Source organism: Mustela putorius, unplaced genomic scaffold, assembly GCF_011764305.1.
Source record: "Mustela putorius furo isolate JIRA1106 unplaced genomic scaffold, ASM1176430v1.1 tig00003845_pilon_pilon_pilon, whole genome shotgun sequence".
Classification (NCBI taxonomy): Eukaryota; Metazoa; Chordata; class Mammalia; order Carnivora; family Mustelidae; genus Mustela; species Mustela putorius.
In genome coordinates, this window is record NW_025421998.1 from 23,945,060 (window position 1) to 23,958,233 (window position 13,174).

Below are 13,174 nucleotides of genomic sequence, written 5' to 3' on the forward strand. Positions count from 1 at the left end.
GAACAGCTTTAAACAATTATTTTCCTTATACATGTTGAGAAATTTTAAAAGAAATAACTCAAGAATATTAGTAAAATTTTAGAAAATGCTAAGAAGTTAATTTTGGTAATAATGACAGTTTTTGTAAAATTATTATGGAAATTATTATGGAAAATGATAGCTATTGCTTATGAATTATTACGAGGATTTTTGCTTGTGTTGTAATATTAAAATACAGAGTGAGCTATAAAAGATCTATAATAGCTGAAAGAGTCATCTGAATGGTAGAATAGTTCTAGGAACATACAATTCATTATACCATGCTCTATTGATCCTTTCTCTAGTTTGGGATCAGGATAAATAACAAATGTGGGTTATATGTTGGCTAATTAAATTTAAATAAAATAAATTATTGAGTAGAGTGGTTTTGCAATGACTTTATTTTGGGGATATTTGCATTACATATAGGACATATGAAAATAGACACTGTAAATAATGATCAGCTTGATTTTTTTAAAGTTAAAAAAAGTTCTCAAAAATTAAAACAAAAAAAGGAACAAAAATAAAAATTTGTCCTGAAAGATTTTGCTGCCATAAAATGAATGAAAAATAGAAGTTAGTAACTTGCTTTCAACATTGCACTCTGATGAATCTAACTCATTCACTAAGCCAGTCACAAGTAGGTGTTCCATCATAGATGTAGGTTTGCTGAACACTTCTCCCATACACTTTCTTCCTTTATGGCCAGCCTAATTATGGAAGACCCAGATAATACAAAAATAACAAATTATGTTTAAAAATTGACTAAGGAGAAGAGAAGACAAGACTCACAAATGCCAAAGAAAGGCCTGTGTTTCTAGAGAATTCCTGGAAATGAAAGAAGTGTTGTTATAACTAATAGAATAACCTAGTAGTGAAGTAGGAAAATAATATGCAAAAATCAGTATCTTTCCTGTAGATAACACCAACAATCAACAACTAGAAAATGCACTGGAAAAACCTCAATGAAAATAAAATTTCCAAAATGAAACAATACTTACAAATAAGGATAGTAAGAGATACTAAATACTTCATTGAGGCCAAAAGGAGTGACTGGAGAGAAAGATCATGTTTTAAAATGAAAAAAGACTTAATATTAAAGAAAAGATTAATTGTTATTGTATTAAATTATAAAACCCATACAGTTCTATCCAATATCTTAATAAGATGTGTATTTATATGTGTGTGTATACACATATATATATATGATTCAAAAATAAATCTCAAGGTGTTTATTATAAACTTCATGCAGAAAAGTAATTTATAAGAATAGTCACTGATATTTCAGGAAAGGAAATAATGAAGAGGAGCATATTCTACCTCATATTATAACAAAATATAAAATTACACAATTGAATAATGTGATATTTTAGAAGAATAGACAGAATTCATTAAGGCAGAAAGGAGTATAGTCATACATGTATATTCAGAATATATGTTTTTAAATAAGCAGGAAAAATTATATATAATTAAAACTATATTATTTATATAATTGACTTGATTTGGAGAAAAAAATTTTAACAGTAGATTTATTTTTTTTTGTTTTTAGGATTTTATTTATTTGACAGATAGAGAGAGAGAGAGCACAGGGGGAGCAGCAGAAGGAGAGAAAGAAGCAGGCTCTCTGCTGAGCAGGGAGCCCGATATGGGGATCGATCCCAGGACCCTGAGATCACGACCTGAGCCGAGGGCAGACCCTTAACTGACTGAGGCACTCAGGCACCCTGATTTGGAGAAAAATTAATGATAATCTATGCCATACATAAAATCAACATTCTTGATATTTGCATATTAAAATAAAATTTAAAAATTAGTTTAATAGTTGTAATTTTATATTTTTAAGTATGACCCATAAATATAAAATATGAGTAAATACTCTTACAGTTTAAGGTAAAGAAGATTTTGCTAGTCTGTGGATTATTTACAAATAGATTAATGCATTTAACTATCTGAACATTTAAAATTTCGTAATAAGATACACATTATAGAAAGTGAGAAGTAAAACTTCACTGGAACAAAATAGTTGCAAAGCATATTAAGAAAATGAGGCAAACAGAAAGTAATTCACAAAAAACAGTAACAATTTGCAATAGGCATTTGAGATGAACTAAATTTCTTATGTTGACAAGAAACTGTAAATTAAAACAATGGAGTAGGGAAGAGGTGTTAATAATAGCCTACTGGCTAGACAATTTTCATAACGTGGTTATCTCATCTTTTTTATTATTAAAGATACTTATTTTGTGTTAGAAATTGTAAATGTTGGGGTGCCTGGGTAGCTCAGTCGTTAAGCATCTGCCTTCAGTTCAGGTCATGATCCCGGGGTCCTGGGATTGAGCCCCTCAGCAGGCTCCTCGCTCAGCGGGAAGCCTGCTTCTCCCTCTTCCACTCTCCCTGTTTGTGTTCCCTCTCTTGCTGTGTCTCTCTCTGTCAAATGAATAAATATATTCTTTAAAAAAAGGAAATTGTAAATGTTGGAATGCTGTGAAGATGAAAAAGAAATTTTATGCAATATCTAATAATTCTACCGAGAAATGTATGATGTCACCAAGATGGCAACATAAGTCTTTTCCAACTTTTCTCCTGCTCACCAGAAGAGCCACTAACAACTGTTCAAGAAACAGGTGCTACTGGGGCACCTGGGTGCTCAGTGGGTTAAAGCCTCTGCCTTCGGCTCAGGTCATGATCCCAGGGTCCTGGGATGGAGCCCCGCATCGGGCTCCCTGCTCAGTGGGAAGCCTTCTTCCTCCTCTCTCTCTCTGCCTGCCTCTCTGCCTACTTGTGATCTGTCTGTCAAATAAATAAATACAAAAAAAAAAAAAAAAGAAAGAAACAGGTGCTACTGAAAGAGTCTAAGGGTATGGGAGTGAGACTGAAGCACCTGCCTCACTGCAGTGACCGAGAGAGACTGCACAGGAAGGTGAAGAAGAGTAGGTACACGTTGACTGCATTGTCCCTCCTGCAGGCCAGCATAGAAAGAGATTCCAAGGGGAAACACCAGCCTCCTTCAGCATTTTGTGTTGCCTTGTGGGGGTCCCAGTTCTGATTTTACACCACAAGCATGCAGGGGAATCTGCAGGACTCAGTTACTGGGATCTGACCATGATGGAGAAAGGAGAGTGCTTGCAACAATCAGCACATGGATTTTAGCAGACCTAATTCATACTTGTAGTGCCAAAGCAGTTATCCCAACCAGTGGTTTTGCTCATCTGCAGAACCAAATTGGGAGTGCATTCTGAGAGGGAGCTTGGTGGGCTACAAATCTTCAAAAAAAAAAAGAGCTTCGCTGGTCCTAGAGCCAGCCTCGTTTGCCCATGTCCAGGCCAAGTGTGAATCATAGCTCCACCTCTAGTGGAGACTGCCTTCCAGTCCCATCTGACCAGAAGGGCTGGAAGTTGTGTGGCCCAGTGGCACTCCAGCTGAGAGGAAGGCAGGTTGATTGTCCCTAGGGCAAGGAAAGAAGTGGGCATGGGGCCTTCCCGTGCTAAGCACAGGCAGGAGGATAATTCACAGCCAAGGCAGGGGGTAGCTCCAGCCTCTCCTTATCAGAGAGTCTGGAAAATTGAAAGTAGTCTACAGCACTCCATCTCCTCCCCTCCCTCACCCTCCCTCCACCCACCTCCAGGCAAGGAAGCAGAGACGTAGCCCCACAAAACTCCTTGACGTGGATTTTGGTAACGATTTTTTTTAATAGAACACTAAGGCACAAGCAATAAAATCAAAATAACCCAGTTAGAAAATGGACAACTAACCTGAACAGACATTTCTCCAAAGAAAATACACCAAAGATCAACAGGTACATGAAAAGATGCTCAACATCACTAGTCATTGGAGAAATGGGAATGAAAACCACACCTGTTAGAATGGCCATGATCAAAAAGACAAGATGTTACAAATGCTGGTGTGGATGTGGAAAAAAGAGAACTCTTGTGCACTGCTCATGGAATTATAAATTGATACAGCCACTACAGAAAACAGTATGAAGAATCCCCCCAAAATTAAAAATAGATTTCCATATGACCCTGCAACTCCACTTCTAGGAAAATATCCAAAAGTAACAAAATCACTGATTTAAAAACATATCTATGTTCTGTGTTCATAGCATCATTATTTACAATAGCCAAGACATGGAAACAACCTAAGTGTCCATTATGGATGAATGGGTAAAGTCATGTCATACACATATATAATGAAATATTATTCAGCTGTAAAAAAAAAAAAAAAAAAAACAAGGATATCCTGCCATTTGCCACAACATGAATGGACAAAAAAGATACACACACACACACATAATGTATATACCATAATGTAATATATATACCATATATATATACACAATGGACTATTATTCAGTAGTAAAAAAATTAAATCTTGCCATTTGCAACATGGATGGACCTTGACAGCATTATGTTAAGTGTAGTAAGTGAGACAGAGAAAGAAAAATATTGTATGATCTCGCTTATATGTAGAACCTTAAAAAAAAAAGACTCATAGAAAAAGAGCACCTGGGTGGCTCAGTTAAGCCGTCTGCCTTCAGCTTAGGTCATGATCCTAAGGGCCTAGGATTGAGCCATGTGTTGGGCTCCCTACTCAGCAGGGAGCCTACTTTTTCTTCTCCCTGCTTGTGATCTCTCTCGTTATCTCTGTCTCTGTCTGTCTCTCTCTCAAATAAATAAATCAAATCTTTTAAAAAGAGAGAGAGAGACTGAGATTAGAATTTGGTTACCAGAGGAGGTGGGTCAGGTGAAGGGAAGGGCACTTGGAAGAAGGTAATCAAAGTACAAACTTTCAGTTAGAAGATGATTAAGTAGTAGGGATATAAAGTATCACATGATGACTATAGCTAACATTGCTAGATGATACACAGAAAAGTTAGAGAGTAAACTCAGAGTTCTCATCACAAGGAGAAAAAGCTTTTTCCCCTTTTTTCTTTTTCTCTTTCTTTTCTTTCTATTGTATCTCTATTAGAAGATGCATATTAGGTGAATCTATTGTAATCAGTTCACAATATATGTAAATCAGATCATCATGCTGTATGCCTTAAACTTACATATGGTTATGCCAATTATTTCTCAGTAAAAGTAGGGAAAAATAAATTTTAAAAAGTACTGTGCGGGTTACAAAGTATATAACCCCGTGAAAATATTTCCAGGATAAGCTGTTAGGTGAATAATTTAAATATTAGAACAAATTCTGTAACGTGATTTTATAATTTTTTTAACATATATTCTCACATAACTATTATTAGTTCTCACTCTTCCCACTCTTTCTGGAATGGAATTATTGGAGAAGCAGTGGGGTATGATGACCATTACAATGGGGCTTGAGTGCTGTTTGGTTTTGTTTTAGAGAACAAATATTTTTCTTAATTATAATTGTTTTGGAGATTTTTCTCCCCTGAGGAGGAGAAGGAAAGAAAGAGAAAAATCTGATGTTTTTGTACTAACCCTGGACTAGGTACCTTTCACAAGTAGCCAATGTGTGTTGACGATGGTATAAGAGGTTTGGGGAGGGATAGAGAATGAGCTCTATCCCACAGAGCTGTGAAAGAAGAACATAAAGAAGTACTGCTAGGAAATTCTGCTATAAAACCTCTAAGTTATTTGCAAGAAGAGGCAATTTTGATCACTAATGCAGATAGTGTATGCAATTCCCTTATATTTCCATTCATTTAACCAATTAATTTACACTGAGGGCCCACTATGTATTGGGAGCTAAACTAGGAGCTAACTACTTTATTGCAACAGAATATTTCTTACCAGTAATCGCCTACATAAATTGTTTGCATCAGGGTTGTTTGCTAACATAAGCTTTAACAATTATTTACACGGTTGTTTATAAAATTACCATTTCAATTTGGTACTTAATACTTTTATTCAATTTCTCGAATTTAAAAATCTTATCTCCTGGGGCGCCTGTGTGGCTCAGTAGGTTAAGCCTCTGTCTTTAGCTCAGATCTCAGGGTCCTGGAATCGAGGCCCACATCAGGCTCTCTGCTTGGCGGGGGGCCTGCTTCCCCCTCTCTCTCTGCCTGCCTCTCTGCCTACTTGTGATCTCTCTCAGTCAAATAAATAAAATCTTTTTAAAAAATAAATTAAAAAATAAAAATCTTATCTTCTGAATTAGGTTATAAAGTATTAAGAAGTCACGTCTTATTTCTCATGGTATTTTGACAATACTAACCATTCATTAAACCATTGTCATATTGTGGAGTAATTTTATAATTTCCCTAGCTGTTTCTGGCCTTGTTTTGAACTCCCTAGTGGCAGGATCAGCGGTAGACTCAGATTCATAAAAAGTGAGACATCGTAAGAAATTTTTCAGTCAAAGAACATCTGAAATATAAGTGAGGTCATCCCAGTTGAGGTTTCAACCTTTTTTTAAATCTTTGTTATTTTTCTTCAAATTAGAAAATACATCAGTGTTGAGAGGCAATAAATATACCTATTATTCCTTTAATAAAGAGATCCTTTGTGAACCTGAAAAAGATAACTCTTACAAGTGGGGTCTTGTGTTTATCTCTCTGAGACTCACTATCCTTTTTTCAGAAAAACCATTCCCTGATAATAGCCTATAATATATCTATATTTTGACACCTATATATAATATATATATAATAATATGTGATTATATATTTATTATATAATATATTATTTATATATTTTATTACAATATATGAATGTAATAATATAAAATATATAAATAACATATTTTATTATATAATAATTATATAATTATATATATATTTAATTTATATATATATTTAATATATATATATATTTAATTTTATCTAATTTAATTTTTTTTCAGTGTTGCAAAATACATTGTTTATGCACCACACCATGCAATGCATGCCCTCCTTAATAACCGCCACCAGGCTCACCCAACCGTCCACCCCCTTCCCCTCCACAAACCTCAGTTTGTTTCTCAGACTCCACAGTCTCTCACGGTTTGTCTCTCCCTCTGACTTCCCCCAACTCACTTCTCCTCTCCATCCCCAATGTCCTCCATGTTATTCCTTATGCTCCACAAGTAAGGGAAACCATATGTTAATTGACTCTCTCTGCTTGACTTATTTCACTCAGCATAATCCCTTCCAGTTCTGTCCATGTTGATACAAAAGTTGGGTATTCATCCTTTCTGATGGAGGCATAATACTCCATTGTATATATGGACAATAGCCAATCTCCCAGAACCTGCGTTCAAATTGCTATACTATAAAACTTATAGAATATATGAATAGGCATACTATATATACATAACCAAAGTTAAGAAAAATTTAAATATGCATATATGATATAGATCTTATGTATTATTCATATATTATATAATTTATGTGTATATGGCCCTTTAAGCATAATGAAAATATAGACTTTTATCTTACTGATTAAGTACTGGTGATAAAAATATAGAATACCAGTAAGAAACTTCATAAAAAATAAATTGGAAGCAGAGATATTAAGAGAAAAAGTGACCTTGTGTGTGTTTTGTTTTGTTTTGCTGTAGGTGTTATCTCTGATAGATGATACTTATAAATCAGGGCTAATGTGGTACCGTTCCAATTGACACATAAAATATAAGTGTTTCTGATGAACTTTATAAATGCCAAATAACAGATGCATGCATTGGCTATTAACATTCATAGATTTTCTTATTAAGAAGAAAGGCAGAAATTAAATTCAAGGTAATTGCTGGCCACATAGTGAAATTTCACAAAAAGCATGTCCAAGATGTTACTTGCTTTCAAAATAAAAGCAAAAAAGCATAATCTTAAAATTTATATATAAACTAAGGCATGTGTTTCTATCTGTACAAGCTATTTTGAAAGTTTCCAGACACCACCCCAAATTTTTTTAGATTACTTTGACCTACATGACAAGACAAAAATGCTTGTGAAAATGCGGTTTCTTTCTTTCTTTTTGAGAATGCTATTTCTGAGTACATGAAAAATAATGCAATAATAGCAAGGTGGTATCTGAGAGTATATGTTTATCCAGTGACTCTATTAAGCAAACTTTGAAAATATATAATACTTCCATTTATATCTAACTTTGTCAAATATTTAAAAAAGAACAATATCTGATTTCTTATAAAGGTTAAAAAATAAATCAGTTTTTAAAAATTCTTTCAGAAACTATACTTCATCTTTCTTCTTTCAAGAATACATCTACTTAAAATGTATTATTTATATATATGTAAATTAAATAAATAGTTATTGAGTGATAAGGATTTGCTAGACATTTGGAATGCATCAGTGAATAAAGCAAATAGTCATATCCTCTTTGGACTTATAGTATAAAATTGGCAGAATAATTTTTTAAAAGATTTACTTGTTTATTTTAGAAAGAGAGAGTCTTTGTCTGTGGGGAGAATGGAGGAGAGAGAAGGAGAGAGAGACTCTCAAGCAGACTCCCCGCTGAGCCCAGAACTCAATAAAAGGCTCATTCTCAGGACCCTGAGATCATGACCAGATCTAGAACCAGGAGTCATGCACTAAGGTACTGTATCACCCAGACACCCTGGCAAAATAATTTTTAAACTTCATATAAAGTGGAAGAAATTCATTCTCAACTGTATTCCAAATATACTCAAGAATATAAATAATAAAAAGACTTAAAAATATAAATAAATTAGGTCCCTTGAACTCAGATGGTAAATAGTAATGACTACTTTTCTGGCGCCCTGAGGATTAATAAATTCACTAAGTGGTCCTCACCCTTAAAGATATTTGCTTAGCTATGTTGCAGGCATCCATTAAAATACAGTTATAGTATTAAAGTGAAAAAAAAAAGTAACTAAAAATAGAATAGAATTGTCTAGGTCACCTTCAGACGGATGGAATAACCAATCTTTGACAAAACAGAATTAACAAATTCTATGCTTCTTTTTTATTCTGGATTTGGAAATCTTACTCTACTCTAAATGTTTAGACCTTCATGACCATATTAAAATAAGTTTACTACCTTGGACTGAAAAAATGCTATACTTTTTTCTTCACAATAAGTAATTTTTTAAAATGAGGATTTGGAATTGAAATGCTATGCCTCAAACAAGCTATCTGAAAATTAACAATTTAACAACATCTTCTAGATTCATAGTAAGTGTATTTTATTTAAAATTAATATTTCATGGTGGCCACTGTTACATTTAAGCCCCCCAAATAGCCTGTAGTTTGGCATAAATGTTCTGTGAAGCATGCTGCATAATCTGGAGGAAGTTGTATGAAGAAACAATGATGTATTTTTTAATCAAATGTACTTAAATGTTTTATTTCTGATTTTATAGTTTTTGATAAAGATGATATAGATAATACACCATACACTATTTTCAAAAGTATTGGTCAGAAATACTCATATAAATAATGCAATTTACTATAATTTACTATATTTTCTGGTGTAAAACATTTATGGAAGGAAACTTCAATTGTAAATGGTGACACTGCTTATTAACCACTATAGCTTTACATTTTTATTATCTGTAATACTAGCCAGAATTATATACTTTTTCTTTGAGTTTTGACTTGAAATTTGAGGCTCCAAATTCCTCTATATTATATTACATCTAAAAGTTAAAAGTAGACTCTTCTTGAAATTAGTTTTTATATTGGAAAATAGAGAACTAAATTATATAATGAATGTCATAAGTAATTACTCCAAATGCCTTAAACATATAAACACCAGAAGCTTTTTTTAAAAAATTAAAATGTTTGCCTTTAAAATAGGATGTAAAATTATTAATTTATATTCTTGCAACATTAATGTGCCTTCATTTTTACCTCAAAGTATAGTGGTGATTGTTACCGAAAATATTGCTAGTTCAAAATATTGAAAGAAGGTTATTTGCATTCATCCCAAGATAAATACCAACATCACTAAAATAAAATATTCTGAAATAGGAAGCATGTCATCCTAACTGAATTGCTCTCTTATATGAAGTGTCGGGGGAAATTGCTTTACTTTAGTACTTATCAGAAGAGCACACAACCCTTATCTCTGACTTGAATTATTAGGAGCAAAATAACTTTGAAATAGCTTAGTTTCTTGCCTTTGCTAGCTGCTTTTTTTCCTTAGAATTATGATGCATTTTATAATGATTATAAAGAAGTGATCATTGAAATATTAATGGATGATAATATTATTTATTTTGTGTTATCTTTCTTGCAAAACTTTTATCAATTTGCTTATAATATGATGAAAACATGAATAGAACAAATACAAACTCTTTTACAACATTATTCAATAAATAAGTAAATGTAAATACCTCAGGAATAGGGAATTGACATGCTTCTCCAATTTAGATTAATTTAATTAGCTTAATTTAGATTAATTATTCAATGGGTTTCCATTGTACTAGTTCCTCTATTTTTGTTTTTAATGAAAAAGTAATGTTCTTTAAAAAATAAAAATTAAATAAGGGAAACAGAATGGGAAAAGTGGTAGAAATTAGAATATGCAATAAACAGATTGTAAATAAAAATTGAATAAATGGCTATAGTAAAATTATCCTAAAAATATTAGGGTTAAAGAAATAATCATAGTGGAAAGAAAATATTTAGAAATGATAAGCAATGAGAACTCTGTTTTTAGAAACAGAAAAGATGAAAATTAATTATTAATGGTTTGATCTAAGAATTAGAAAAACGTCATAAAATGCATCTTAAGAAATTAGAAGTAAAGTTAAAATCAGAAATTGTTAATATATGAAAAAATAAAAGATAATTAACAAAATTTTTAAAAATTAGAAAAAAAATACTTTAGATATGCATCTGGGAAGAATGATCTTACAGTAAAAAAGCAAGTAAAATTTTGTATAAATACCCAGGAAAGAAAAGGAAGGGCATAAATATCCATAAAATACATACTAAAATAATCAAGAGATATGACCATTAATTTAAACCAATAAATTGTGTGAACACATATACACTAAAACAGCTGAAAGTTAAAATGTTGCAGGAACATAAGAAAAAAAAAACATGGCTCAAGGAAAAAATATAAATTGAAACATACCAAAACCCCTATGAGAAATAATGTAATTTAAATTTTTCACATCTCTCCAGCACCCTGCAAAAAAATAAGGAGAAAGCAGAAGTATCTCAAGCACAAATCACTTTACTAGCCATTCTTATGAATTCAAGGACACAAAAAATCTCTATTAGGAAAAGTTGCCCAAACCCTTTTACAAGGCTGATAGAAACTTGCTATCAAAACTGAGAAGGACATTTTAAGACACTTGACAATTTGTTCCATTATGAAACACTTCTTTTCTTTTTTTTTTTACAGTTTTAAGCAATTCTTCACTACTCTAAGATCATCAGTGTTTTCTGCTATATTTTCTTTTCCTTGAATAATTTTAGAAGATTTATATTTTTATTTAACTTTTTACATTTTGATCTTAATTTATCTAAAACTTTAAAAATTTTAATTTCAGTATACTTAATATACAGCATTGTATTATAGGTGTACACTATAGATATTCAGCACCCAGTGCTAATCATGACACATGTACACCTTAATCCCCACCACCTATTTCACTCATCACCCTACCCACCTTTCCTTTGGCAATCATCCACATGTTCTCTGTAGTTAAGAGTCTGTTTCTTGGTTTGTTTCTCTCTGTTTTTCCTTCACTCTTTTTTTTTTGTTGTTTCTTAAATTCCACAAATGAATGAAATCATATGCTATTGCTCTTTCTTTGACTTATTTTGCTTACCTTTATACTCTCTAGCTCCATCCGTGTCATTGTAAATGTCAAGATTTCATTAGTTTTTATGGCTGAGTAATATTCCATCATATGTATATACATCATCTTCTTTATCCCTTCATCTATTGATGGACACTTGAGTTGTTTCCATAATTTGGCTATTGTAAAATATTTATAGGTGTACATGTATTCCTTTGAATTAGTGTTCATGTATTTTGGGGGTAAATATCTAATAGTGTGATAACTGGGTAATAGGGTAGTTCTATGTTTAATTATTTTAGAAAACTCCATACCATTTTCCACAGTGACCACACCAGTTCACATTCCCACCAGTAGTGCATGAGGGTTTCTTGTTCTCCACATCCTCAACAATTCTTGTTCCATGAGCTTTTGATTTTATCCAATCTGACAGGTGTGATATCTTATGGTTCTTATTTATAGTTCTCTGAAGATGAGTGATGTTGAGCATCTTTTCATGTGTCTGTTGGCCATCTGGATGTCTTCTTTGGAGAAATGTCTGCCATGTCTTCTGTCCATTTTTTAATTGGATTATTTGGTTTTTGGGTGGTGAGCTGTATCATCTCTTTATAGATATTGGATACTGATCATTTATATATTTTGGATACTAAATAATATCTTTATTTGGATATTTGCAAATATCTTCTCCCATTCAGTAGATTGTCTTTCAGTTTTTTTGATTGTTTTCTTTACTGTGCAAAGACTTTTCATACTGACATAGTCCCAGTAGTTTATTTTTGCTTTTATTTACCTTGCTTCAGGTGATATATTGAGAAAAATGTTGCTGCAACTTATGTCAGAGATAATACTGCCTATGTTCTCTTCTAGGACTTTTATGGTTTCAGGTCTCCAATTTAAGTCTTCATGCTATTTTGAGTTTATTTTTGTGTATGGTGTAAGAAAGCGGTCCAGTTTCATTCTTTCCATGTGGCTGCCCAGTTTCCCCAATACCATTTATTGAGGAGATAGTTCTTTTCCCATTGGATTTCTTTCCTACTTAGTCAAATATTAATTAGCTATATAATTGCGGGTTCACTTCTGGATTTCCTATTCTGTTCTATTGATCTCTGTGTCTGTTCTGTACTGGTACCACATTGTCTTGATGACTACAACTTTGTAGTATAACTTTAAGTCTGGAATTATGATACCTCTAGCTGTGCTTTTCTTTCTCAAAATGGTTTTGGAATTTATTTTGGAGGAAAGAGGAGGTAAATATATATCTTTAAAATTCTCTTTTTATCAAACTGATGGATAATTATATCAACACTAGTTATATGAAAGACTTAGCATATTTCATTGATCACAAAATCTGTATGAGCCCTTCGTAGTGAAGCAATGCATGCATACATTTGGCAGGTTATGCTTGATTTTAAACCTGAATGGAAGAGGAATGTGAAACCATATCACATCACTTTGGGTGAAAATTCTTTAGCTGCAG